Source organism: Ochlerotatus camptorhynchus, unplaced genomic scaffold (genome assembly GCF_037179485.1).
Source record: "Ochlerotatus camptorhynchus isolate MF236.1 unplaced genomic scaffold, CSIRO-AGI_Acam_v1.1 ptg000388l, whole genome shotgun sequence".
NCBI lineage: Eukaryota > Metazoa > Arthropoda > Insecta > Diptera > Culicidae > Ochlerotatus > Ochlerotatus camptorhynchus.
In genome coordinates this window covers 255,720-268,481 of record NW_027040875.1, presented here as the reverse complement: position 1 = coordinate 268,481, position 12,762 = coordinate 255,720, and the positions used below count along the sequence as shown (strand labels likewise).

Genomic DNA, 12,762 nt, shown 5'->3' with positions numbered 1-12,762 from the left:
GTTGTAGGTTCAGGTGCTCCACTGTTGTCGGTATCAGGAATCAAGGAAGGTCTTGGAGACATCTTATTCACTGAAATGGAAGTAATTTGTATGTTTCGCCCGCCAGGAATAATATAAGGTACCTCTGTCTTGAGCTGTTAGAAGAGAAGATGATAATGTTTGTTTGAGTTTGCCGAATGTGCCTGTACTTTCCACATTATTCTGTTGCACTTCCTCCGGGGCAACCATCTGTAGAAAAAAAAATGAATTAATGAATAAGCCAATACATATTTAAAACAAACAGCATACGTTATACTTTTGTAAACAGGTCGATGACGATTTTTTGGATTAAAAAAATTGAAGTATTCGGTTTTGATACAGTTGTCATTCTTGCCTTCCCGCTAGTTATACCCTTCGAAGTGTTGGAATACCCTCCAAAGACGCGCCCCTTTGTCAGTGAATATTGGATTCCTTAGCAACAAAAATAAGCAATGACACTGATAATGACCATGCATCTGGTCTTAATCACTTCAAACTATGGAACAACGAATAGAATATTAGGAATCACATAGGTGAAGAGTGACTAACTCATTTTTCCTTGTTTCAAGATCATTTATTTATTTATTTATTTATTTATAAGTAGTCAAGACTAGGAATCGGTTTTAGATCTTAAATCTCGTAACGTACCACAGAAATGTGATCTACCCACGTTACGGGGATTATTCTGACATACATCATTGATCAAATTTAACATATTTTCATTCACAACATAATTATTATACATTTATGATCATTGTTTTCGTTATCATAAGAAAACCTGTGTAATTTATGGCAATGTGCACATGTACATATTTTTCTCTGTACAAGTCTCAATTTATATTCTCTCAGAGAACTTTGGCTACTAACTCTGCTGGAAAACCTATATTAGCACGTTATCTTTCCTTATTGTGCATTTGAATTTAACAAATTGCACCTCACCAGCCACACTTGAAGTAGTTATTTAACCCTACATAACAAAATTGTTCATGGAGTTTTAAACACATATTAAACTTAACTGTATAATTAATATCACAGGTGTTAATGTAATTACTTGAATGTGTGAAACTTACCTTTTTCATAAACGACATTACGTTTGTCGGCAACATTGTTGAAGCAATTTTAATCCGGTCCACTCAAGAAAATGGTTTATTCTCACAAATTCTTCTGAATACACTAAATTTTTCTAACTCTATTCACTTTCTTACTGTAAAGATTTTTGCTTGAAAATGCCATGAAAACATTATATTACTCCGGAGATCTTCTCCAAAAGAGATCTTATCTCATATTTCTCACTCCCACACGCTGTTATTTTCACGGAGTATTGCAATTGTTTTGATGTAGTGAAAAATATCGATTATTCGCAAATTGATGAATCCTGCAGAACTATTTCATAGTACATTTTTTCATGATAAATTATAGGCATAAATATTATCACATTAATTTAATTCACCAAATAAACTAACGTAACAGAATTTTCTTCACCATTCCGTTTGTGGCAAATAATGATATTTCAGATGTACATGACGTTATCTGCTACCTGTTGTATTCCGGCGCATAAATCGAATGTTGTAGGCCTTACCAGATAGATTGTCTATTCAAAACTACACTTTACGAAAGCATTATTAATTGTTACTACTTAATATGTCCAGTATAGAAAAACTTTCGCAAATGTTAGAGAAAAAACACTCAGTTTTACCCTATTACAAATTAGCACCAGAACTGCAAATAATTGATTTTCTTCATTCATCTCTTGATTTGAATACAAATGCCCTTTTCATAATGCAACAACCGATAAGCTCACAAAATTTCTGTAAAATGAAAGTAAAAGGGTCAATTTGCACTTATTGCCCCTCTGATTTCGTAGCTATTTGTATTAAAATACAACTTATAATTTTATTGAAAAAATATGGATTCCACACTTGTATTCGAATTTTCTCTGACCACTTTTTGTCTGCATACCTGTAGAGCTCATCTCAGACTGGGATACAATTTCCAGATTATTTATTCCGTCAACCCTGGGCCCAGTCTCTCCAGGACTTTTATTAACGTAAGAGATATCCTGTGCCATAAACATGCGCAATCGATACCAGAACACCAAAACAGAATCAACAAGCGGTGGTGCATAATGTAGGAACATGAAGTAAGCATGCAATTATTTTATGGTTTCTGTATAGGGTAATTGTTATCCGATGTAACACTTCAACAGCTACCGGGCAGTACGTTGCCGATAATAGATGGTTTTGCAAATCAACTACAGCTGGAGTTACAAGTTAAAGTGACGAGATAGAGACCTCTGGGAAATTTACGATATCCGAGAACAATCTCCATCAATCGAGTTGGTATCACTATAAGTACCTACCCGAGCAAAGTCGGATATCAAAATAATATCAAAATGATATTAAATCATTTTTTTGAAATCATATTGATCACATATTTTGACATACTATTTTTTAATTTCAGTTCAATTCAAATTTTGATATTTCTAAAAATATAATTAAACAAAATTTGATATTTTATGAAAAGAGCATGCACATTTATCACTGAAATCAACATTTTTTTTCTTACGGGTCAATCAGGATGCTTGCTGTTTTCTTTATAAACATCACAAAGACAATTATGATTTTTACAGTTATATTTTACAACATTTATTGATATTAATCTACCTGCGAATTTAATTTAGATATCGATAGAACTGATTAAAATATAGGCTTGTTTTTGTTTTGAATAAATGAAAACTTATTGAAAATATTTTTGATTTTGAATCTTGATATCAACGGCGCCGGTTATGGTAATGGTAAATGTGATTATCTCTCACCCCAGCAGGCCTGGGTTCAATCCCAGTCGGGGCCGGCGGGATGTTCTGAGGCATAACATCTCTGATCACGCCTTCCTTCGGAAGGGAAGTAAAACCGTTGGTCCCCGGTCTATGACTTGATGGGTCGATTGGTAGGGTCCAAGTGTGGGATCTACCTCCCTGGCGTCGGGAGCATTGGTGCTCAGCACGAAGAACCATTCAAGGAAGAAAAAAATCAACCAATAGATTTCAAAACATTCAGATTACTAAATTTGATATCATGATACCAAAATAATAACTAATTTACTTTTATTTATTTTTTCCTACCATAGTTATAATAACATATTGATTACTTATTTCGTTTATTATTCACGAAATTATTGATATCAAAACGCATACATAAATTTATTATCAAGAAAACATGATTTGTTATCTTTTTAATATACTTCATATACCATTTAGATCTCATTTTTGTTAGGATTACTATTAACTCGACCACACGGTAGGCAAAATATGTTATCACGAACGCTTGTATCAAACTATCAAATTTAGTTTTCATTTTGTTTTCATTCTCTGCCCGGGTACCCACCGCATCGAGCATCTGTCCCATCTGTCCAGCATGGAAGTGCGACTGGCATCCAGTGGTCAAATAAGAAAGGCTTTTCCCCGAAATTGGTATCAGATGGCATCCCAGGCATTGGTATCAGATGGCATGGTAGTAGACCATTGGTCAACGACCTACTGTATTCGAAATGTATAGATTGTTTGAATCGTATTTATAGCATAATGCACCAATTTTTCTACTTTGGCTTTATTACGTCCGAACTGTGTCTTTACACCGGCTCTCAACTTAGTGTTCTTTGAGCACTTCTACAGTTGTTAATTGAGAGCCAGTCTTCACGAAAACATGTACCATTTTGAGCTTGTGTACAAAAATCAAAGTGAATGTTCAGTATGAACATACGTGCAATGTTGTACACAGGTACATTTCATACAATTCACTCGGGTGTATCGATGTGCACAAGTGTATTCGCAGAAGTTTGTACACGGGTACGCACCTGGGTTTGAGCACGGAGCAAAATATAAAATTATAAAACAACAAAACAAAAAACGCTGCAGACCGAGGACTCGTACTCGTATTCAACTGTCAGTTGAATAATTTTGAAAATTAAACTTTTTCTATTTGATATTGATGCCAAACACTGTCGAATGCAAGCCGGCGCCGGTGGTGTAGTGGTAAGCGTGACTGCTTTCTCACCCCAATGGGTCTGGGTTCAATCCCAGCCGAGGTCGGTGGGATTTTTCTGAGGCATAAAAATCTCTGGTCACGTCTTCCTTCGGAAGGGAAGTAAAGCCGTTGGTCCCGGCCCATGTGTGTTGATGAATGGGTGCGGTATCCTACGCAGGTGTGGAAGCTGCCTTCCTGCACATTCGATTGCCGTCAATGGATGGCAATCGATGTCCGTCGGTGATTGGCACTAGATTGCGGAACAGAGACCGACGTTAAATAAAGGAAAGAAGACTGTCGAATGCTTTTTCTATGTCTACAAGGGTAACTCCAGTTGAGCAGGGTCCAGATTTGTTTGAACGAATTAAATTTAGAGCTCTTCCCGAGCAGGAGAAAATAACTAATGAATACCTAATTCTGATCTGATACCAAAATTTGGTATTGACCAGCATGACATAAGAGGTAAAATACCAAAGAATACAACCAAAAATTACATGCACAATACTTTGCAAATACCAAACATTGATATTTGGATACTAAAAGAATATCTGGGTGGTATTTTTTTGGTATTGCATTATCATAATTTGGTATTGGAGTGGTATTTTGGGAACATTTTTTTGGTATTATTTTTTGGTATTTTACCTCTTATGTCAGGCTCATCCATACCAATTTGAGGTATCGAGATATTCGTTCCTGCTCGGGTTAAGGTGATACTCTAAGGAAGCCTTAACGTGAAACTTTAAAGGCACAAATGTCAGCTTCCACAAAACATACAAAATTGAAATTGCTACTCCTTGTTTGCTGTGCTACTACAACCAGAGGGTAGCAATTTCAAATTTGTATGTTTTGTGGAAGCTGACATTTCTGCCTTTGAAGTTTCAAGCTAAGGCTTCCTTAGAGTATCACCTTAAGAGTTGATGAGTAGATGAATGCCCACACGGAGAAAAAATACTACCCAAAATTTGAGTTCTTTTACTTAATATTGAGTTCAGCCTCTCACTTACACTCTTTATTGTTGTAAAAAAACGAGAGATTCGACCCAACGATATAGTTCAGCCCAATAAGTTACTTTTGAGTAAATTGCATATTCTCAAATTTAGGTGAATTAAACTTAATTTTGGGTAGAATATACTTAAGAGTAGGTTATTTTAAATGGAAACTACTATATGCGATTTACTCAAATTTGGGTTATTGGGCTGAACCTCGGAATTGAGTGAAAAGTACTTAATTTTGGGTAGTTTTTCATCTCCGTGCATGGCGAAATATAAACTGCTTATCTGCAAAAAAAAATGAGTTCTTATTGATGTGAAGAAGCATCATTCTATTCCAAATTATCTTTTCAAAGAGTTTACTTATTGATAAAAGCAAACTTTTTGGATGGTAGCTAGAAACTTCAGCAGGATTTTTGTCCAGCTTAGAAATTGGAACAACATTAGCATTTTTACATTTATCAGGAAAGTATGCCAAATGGAAACATCTGTTAAATAATCTAAAAAATCTAGTAAAATTTAGTAATCTGAAGGTTTTGAAATCTATTGGTTGATATTAAGATTTAAAATCAAAAAAATGTTATCAATAAAGTGCTAATGGTGCCATATTAAAGTACAGAACCGGAAATAATCATCCAGTGGTACAAACTACAAAAAAGTATATAATGAATCGCTTTTGGCATTATAGACAAATAACAGACTCACCTCTAATTAAAAACTGGCATTCGCGAATTTGGTACCCGAAGAAAACCCAAAAGTTAAAATATGATGAACGATTGAAGTTTATTAAATCCAATAGCATAGAAATAGACGATATGATTTTTTTAAATTTAGAGTTTGGTTTTCATGGCAAATTTTAGTGGAATTATATTCAATATAGGAAACACGAATCATGTAAAAAATTAGGCTACGATGACTCTTATATTATTATTAATGAACAATTCCTTCGCATCGAACATATTTTAACAGACATGAATTATGAAATTTATTTTGGGAGTTGGGAGAGAACTGATATTTAATGAGATTTATGAAAACATATATATATATGAGCTAAGAAATTGACTAAGCCTACGAAACTTAATATCAATATTCGACAATATATTAGTATAAGTATTAAAGACGAACAGGACGAAATCAATTTTATATCGAATTGTAGATTCAATTCGCAGGTAGATTAATATCAATAAATGTTGCAAAATATAACTGTAAAAATCATAATTATCTTTGTGATGTTTATGAAGAAAACAACAAGCATCCTGATTGACTCGTAAGAAAACAAAAAAAAAATAGATTTCAGTGATTTTTGAAAAATATCAAATGTTGTTTTAATTATATTTTTTAGAAATATCAAAAAATAGCATATCAAAATTTGTTATGGACATTATTTCAAAAACATAATTAGTTATAATTTTGTTAATATTTTGATATCCGACTTTGCTCGGGAAGATAAGTAAAGGAGTGTACGTTTGATTAGTATAGTCACATTAATGGCTTCGCTCAATTTCAACTTCTGTTCAATTTTCACACTGCCGTACTCTACACTGATAAATTGAACTATTCCCATTTTGCTTGAAATTTAATCAATTTGACATTAAACTCAGTTTAATCATACCGAATGATTAAAAATTAATCCTCTCTTTTTAAAATATAAGCATCTGATATTAATCCCAGTTTACTCATGGTTGATTAGATTGTAGATTATTTTTTGAATAAATTTTAATAATTTTTGATTGAATTTTAATCTTTTTTGATTATATATCAGTATTGAAAAAGACTAAAATTTAATACTGGAAAGATTATTTCGATTTTAATCATGCATGACTACTGCCGAAGTAATCATGGCTCGGACTCAATAAGGTGAAGCGGGAATCTGCATACTTTTTAAACTTGCTTGATTTAATTTATCTTTGAGTGTAGCGGAACTATCAATATATCCTCTTCAGAATTTTCTCTAGCTAATACATTATCGCACTAAAGCTTCTTGTTGATATAAGTATAGCATTTCCTCCCAACTCTGAAAATCGTAAACTTCACGTACATAGGGGAAAACAGCGCAATAGACGAGTGCACGGATGGATTTGAGTTCACTCGCTCGACAAAAAGTGACACAACAGCGGGGCCCTGTTTACTAAAAATGAACACATATGTGTTCATTTTTAGTAAACAGGGCCCCGCTGTTGTGTCACTTTTTGTCGAGTGAGTGAACTCAAATCCATCCGTGCACTCGTCAATATGCATCCCGAGACAATGATTCTTTGACAGTGTGCAAAGAGTGCGTATCATTTTGTCATTTTTTTATGCATTTCAGTTTTGAGTAGAGTGAAAGAGATAGAACCAAAATATTCTAGTACATTTGGTGAAAATGCTAGTGCAATCCAATAGTAGTGTTGCCATGTGGTACAATCCAGTAGTAGTGGTGTTGCCATGTGGTACACTGAAAAATTGCAATAGAAGGTTAGTCACCAAAGTTTTCGAGCCGCTCCGTCTGTCACTTCGTTTGTGGTAATACCATAGAGGTAACTCTAAGACAAGTAGGTCCCGAAGAAACGTGCTCAACTTTTTGGCTCACCTCTGGTACTATCTTCGGTCCCAAGCTTGTCGAATCACCCTTCGAAACATAGGAAAAACCAATAACCCCTCATTTTATCTGTCAAACTTTCATAGCGAATCAAAACAAACATTGCGTAGTACTAGAATTTCGACTAGACTAGGGTACGTTAATCGTTTGATTGGGACCAATAGGCTACTAAAGTGGTGAGCCAATTTAAAATCGTGAGTTTCATATTGATTGTTGGTAATACTGTGTTGCCTGACTCATAACGAATATACGTTGTAACCGCAGTCCCTCGGATACAACGTATACCTCGTCTAATAAAACATAGCATTTGCAATGCAAAATTGGACGAGTTCATGTTCCTCTGGATGCAACGTTTATTCGTTATGAGTCAGGTATGGACAGGTAGATAGCATAGATGAATCGATCATACGCGACTTTCTCAGTTTTGCGTAACTTTTATAATTGTATGCAGGGTTGCTTCCACTCACTTGCTATAAAAAAATCCGGAATTATTAAATCATTATGCCCTTGGGTACGAAAGTGACCACTCCAGGACAACATTTGAATAGTGGCACGAAGCTACACACTAAGTTTTTTTCGCCGGATCTCGGCAAAACAATTGCCGAGATGGGCGCCACTGAGTGCTCGGTAACCATCTCGGCAAACAGCAAATTTACCGAGGATCTCGGTAATCATAAAATTCACGGTTGTCAATTTTTGCCGAAAATCTCAGTAAAAAAAACAACTGATTGCTCGGCAAAAGCATCCCTACGGTAAAAAACATACTGAATCTCAGCATTTTTTTCCAATCTTGTTTACTTACGTTAAAGAATAAGAAAAAAGAAGAAGGGTCTGTTCCTAGGGGCACGAACGGAAGCTTGACGTAGGACCGCTAGTGGACGGAACAAATGTGAACATTTAGTTCTTTTAATTGATCAATCATCAATTATCTTAACTCTTTTCGTTTTTTATTTGTAAGCGTATCAAATTTGCAGTATTTATTTCAAAGAGAAAGTTGATGAAGAGAATCCAAGGGACTGTCAACTTGAGTATTTTTGATTCATCTACCCGACTTTAAAAGGTGTATTTTGATTTTTTGTTATTTATGAATTTTTAAGTTTTGTGCATTTTGGTATTAAAGTGTATTCAATTCACCCCTCACATGATTTCCTTCCGAATTATATGAATGGGGCGGGGCGGAAAGTATCGTTTGTGCAGAATATGTAAAAAGGAGGGACTTCGAGAGATTGAACTCGTGAGAGCTAATTTTCTCACAAATTTGATTCTATTGGCTTTCTGTGGACTGAATATACACCCAAAGCGAATATACACCTCTCAAATTCTATTGGATTTTTAACACTTCCTACCAGCGTGTTCTGGAAAATGGTCGGACGATGATTAATCTCACCAGTACATTCGGGCCTATAATTCCACACCTTCTATAGAGACAAGGTTGAACCTTGATAGCCAGCTGCTTGCGGGAACTGATGACCTCGACAAATGTCCAAATAATACTCTTAACAAATTTATGGTGGTCCTGAAAAGGACCGTTTTGTAGTGATGGTTGAGTAATACTGAGCTGAGCACGACGAGCTACTAATTCCGATCCTAGCCTAGCGGTGGGACTTCTTCCTCCTTCTCTATGGTTGCTCATATGAGCTCTGCAGGTCGCTGCTTGAAAACAGCCTTTCGTTGTTGTTGATCCTGCTGCTGCTGCTGGACTGGACACCACCACTTACGGTGATTGAATGAGCACCGTTCAGTGAGACCGCATCGAGTTCGATGTTTAAGTCTGTGTTAGGGAATGCGCTGCTTTCAGACATTCGGTGATAATTTTGATCACCATTGCAACAGTTGGACATTTGGTATTTTTCAATAGTGTCCTATTGAAAATTATCTAAGTGTTCATTTTAGCAGATTGGTAGATAAATTTCCAATCGTTTGGCTTGTTTAGAATTAAAATCTATCTGCTATTGGTCGAAACCTGACCTCTTTTAGTAATGCTGTGCATTTTGGTTTTTTGAAATTGCGTGGATTCTTTAGATCCTGTGGAGATCTATCTAGCCATGATGTATGTGTTGGTAGAGGGAAAAATGTAAACTTTGCGGGAGACGATGTCTTAACACTCGAAAGCAATTTTGTGAAATATGAAGTAAAACAAATCTTAGCTAGTTCTGCATGATGATTTTGTTTGATTTTTTTTATTTGTAAAGTCGCCGGGAAATACCAGTTGGCGATTTGTTTTTTTATGATAACTCCTTACTTGAAAACAGGCAAACACTCACAAACAGGCGGCTTTTTCATGGCAATACAGTGTGATAATTCAATAGTCAATAAATTATCTCAACATTTAGTGGCAAACTATTCATTAATTTTGGTAACATACAAAAAATTCTATAATCCACATTAAAATTCATATGTAAGCGCCGATCGAAACAATCTTTTCGACGTCACTACAAGGGTGATTGATTAAACGGAAGAAACGAATCGTGCGGAATGAAAGCCGAGGAAAAACTAATTGCACCAATATATTCAGGCCTACAATTCCACACCATCTATAGACAGGTTAAGCTTTGATAGCTAGCTGCTTGCGCGAACTGATGACCTTGACCAATGTCCAAATAATACTCTTTAACAAATTTTTGGTGGCCCTGAAAAGGACCGTTTTGTACTGAGGTTGAGTAATTCTGAGCTGGGTGTTCAACACGGATGAGGCTGTCGAGCTGTATGTCGTTTGGAGCGAGGGTGACGCGCTTGGCATAGATGACCGACCCACAACGACTCACGAAGAGCTACTGATTCCGATCCATAGCATAGTGGTGCAGCTTCTTCCTCCTTTGATGGTTGCTTATGTGGGCTCTGCAGCTCGCGTGTGGTTCTGAGTATGGCCATGAGTGTGCAAAATATTACGCAATTCCATCCTCCCTATTCGCACGCCCCCGGGATGGGAGGCGAATGCCACTTCGACTTGTTTCGTCTACTTACTACTCTCTGACAACTGTGCTGGGGAAGCAGCATATGCATGTAGGTAATTGGTGGATTTGTTAGTTAATTCGACGCTTTTGTACAATGCTGGACATTTACTAGTTTTTCAATAGTTTCTTATAACATTCGGTAGCATTGTTATCGATGCGTAGCCATATTTCTGATGTGATAAAATTATTGAAATTGGACCAGGGGCAGCTGAGTTATTAACGTTCAAAATCTTTCTTAATTTGTTACATGTTCCATTTTCGGTTTTCACAAAGTGTACCCCCATATAGAAATCAAAGACGTAGTCCTACGTCAAAAATAAATAAAAAGGTTGTCATGTGGAAAATAGTTGCAAATAAGAAACAATGCAATGGGATTATCATTTTGTATATCTATTATTTTGTATATATCATTTGGTTAATTCTAAAGCACATGCAACGCCAAAGCCAAAAAATAGCTTATCAGACGGCAAACATGCTACTCTGTAAACCGTAAACGCTTTACAGAGCAGCACGATCGCCTGCAATACATCCGGTCCTGTTCCGACGACCACGTTATCCCAAATAACGTAGCACTCCCCTACCTCGAACTCCTCCCCAACAACTTTTATTTGGAGAATTGCTGACGTCGGCATACTCTTGTCGGACTGAAAGTTTAAACCAAACAAGAATTATTTTCACTCAAACAAAACAGAACAATCTTGATCTTACATTAATCCATTGGATTATACCATGGAGTGGGTTCATATTTCGTAGGTTCGGATCCTGCTTCCTCGAGCGTTTTAGTCCACGTTTTGGGTTTTTTAAAGTTGTTTTCGATGCAAAAGACACAGACAATAATTAACTTCTGATCTTCTGAAAAATGGCGGGTGGAAAAAAGTGACAGCTGTATTACCGAAATTCGGCAATGGATGAGGCCAATACCGAAATCTCAGTAAATGCGATTGCTGATTTCGGTATTATTTTTATTTACTGATGTGCTCAGCGAATTACATTGCGAATTTCGGAAATGTTTTTGGTCAATCTCGGGGAAAATATTTTTGTTGCCGAAATATCAGTAAAATTATGAATTGCCGTGTCAGCTCAGTATTTTTTTCTACCGACCTCGCGAATCTGTTTTAAGTGTGTAGATCCGGCCAGAAGATCGTATGGCCCTCGTGTTGCTTCAACAGAGGAAGCAGACGCTTCTGTAGACACTCCTAGAGGTAGATCTCCCCGTCTACAATCCCGGTAGTCACGAATGTCGCATTCCGTTTGCGACATGAGCAGATCGCTTGCCAAATCATGTATTTTTTGGCAAACTTTGAAAGTTTCTGCTTCCTTACTTCCTCCGGTACATCAAACTTCTGCTGGACGGTGAACAACAATAGCCCCGGAAACTATTGCCCTTTATAGCCCCGGGAGAGACAATGAGGCAGCAACTGGGTGGACAGATTCAGGGCCCGTGACTTTATAACCAACGGGTTCCAATCCTTTCCAGATAGACCCGAAGATATAAAAAAGAAACATGTTTTGTTTCGCTCCTTTTCTCCCTTCAAGCAACCATTCCAATGGAGTCCCATGGTCGATTGTTCAATACAGGCGAATGTTGTCGCCGACCGACAACAGGTTGCGTTTCCAATGCTAGTTATGTACGTTATGTAGCACAGCTGGATTATCGGGTCCTGATGACTGAAACCGTTTGTACAATCGATCATGGCGTGAGAGTGATTACCGTCCAACGGCCGCAACGAATGCTAGCCAACGAAAATGTATTTGCGCAAATCGTAATATCAGGCATAACATTTGATAACGGCACAAAAGCATTTGTAAACAAACTTTCTAAGGCCCTTTACACGTGAACCGTTATCAAATGTTATGCCTGATATTATGTTTTCCCGTAATACATTCATGAACTCGTAAATTCTGTGTTTCGCTTATCGTTAAGAACCCGTTTACTGTGAGGTCTATTTGGATAAGGTAAGTGCCGATATATCGTTTTTTGCCCTAGTTTGCCCTGAGAGAGCTAGCTGTGGTGTTTGACCGCAGATCAGAGCGGAGTAGGAAACCTTTTTGTTTCAACTTTCCCACTGTATTTTGCCGTTCGTCACGATTTGGAGCCTTCTGCACTTTGTACGTATGCAGTCCCTCCCGTTCCTTGACTGAACGGAAGACTTGGACAAATTTAACTTTTTGGCCACATCCCTGACCGAAGCATTGCGATT

The 12,762-nt window shown here is 36.8% G+C and overlaps 1 long non-coding RNA gene across 1 annotated transcript; it reads right to left on the bottom strand.

Moving 5' to 3' along the window:
* LOC135710473 (uncharacterized) lies at window positions 1-1,978 on the bottom strand. The gene is made up of 3 exons (XR_010518421.1): window positions 1,089-1,978; window positions 123-228; window positions 1-70 (listed from the first exon to the last, which is right to left on the bottom strand). It is a non-coding gene; the product is annotated as an uncharacterized LOC135710473 (long non-coding RNA).
* Window positions 1,979-12,762: the final 10,784 nt, after the last annotated feature.